We start from the raw sequence: 1,056 nt of genomic DNA, 5'->3' as shown, positions 1-1,056 counted from the left end.
GAGTACAATCCCAATAAACATATTGCTGAAATGTTTGCTTCCGGGTGTCATTTTAGACTGCAAGTAGCTAAAACGGATTTTGCTCCTATATATAGATACTGCATTTGGTTGTGTTCTGGGAGGCTTTTATGACTACGCTCCCTGGCTGGCTCCCAGCTGAGCTCTTCCCTCAAGGGATCAGGTTTTTAGAATCAGAAAGTCAGAGAGGATCCATGACCATATTCAGGGGTCTCCCCTCACCCCCCACTCTCCGCCACGAAAGCTCTGTACTGCAGGTGGACGCCAACTGAACTAGCTCCTCCCTTTGTTCAAAGACTCTTAATAGTAATGGTGACAGTGCGATTGGAAACTGACCAGCCCCACTATGGCAGCATATGCAAGCAAAACAACTCTGATGTCCTATCTTAAAGGAAATATATTATAAATTGGGTTGAAATGAAGTGCAGATTATCACAAACAGCTCAATCTTCAGATAAGACCCAGGACCCTCCATAGCAAAGCAAAGAAAGGGACTATTATGGTGTGTTGTTTTTTTTTTTGGGGGGGGGGCTGGGTGGGTGGGTGGATGCCTAAATTTTACTGTGAATTCTCCAAAGATACTGCTGGGAACAAATAGGTGAATGAAGGAAGGTGTGAAGGTGGCTATTGGAGGAAGAGACAGAGGCAGGAAAGGAAGAGGGAAGAGGGGTTTACTTAAAGAGACCATGCAGAGCCCTAGCAATCTGATTTTTAAAAAATGTGTCAGTCAGTAACAGTGAGCCCCTCCAGTTGCATGTTCTTTGTTATAAAACCCAACCTCTGCCCCATCTGAAAGTGTCTCCCCTCACCTGCCTCTGGGATTTCTGGATGGTTAAGCATCATGGGTGTAAGCTGCCTTCCTGGTCTCCATATTTTAGGTGCCTCACCCCCTCCTTCTCTGTTTTTCTTCCTCTCTGGCTCGTTCTTTCCTCCTCTCTCCCCTGCTCTTCTTTTTTAGTCCTTTCTCCTCTCAGACTTTTCTCTTCTCCCTTTGTCCCCTCCCCACCCCCCTTCCAATTCACCCTTTTCTTCTCCCCC

Source organism: Myotis davidii, unplaced genomic scaffold, assembly GCF_000327345.1.
Source record: "Myotis davidii unplaced genomic scaffold, ASM32734v1 scaffold591, whole genome shotgun sequence".
Taxonomy (NCBI): Eukaryota; Metazoa; Chordata; class Mammalia; order Chiroptera; family Vespertilionidae; genus Myotis; species Myotis davidii.
This window is presented reverse-complemented; position numbering follows the sequence as displayed.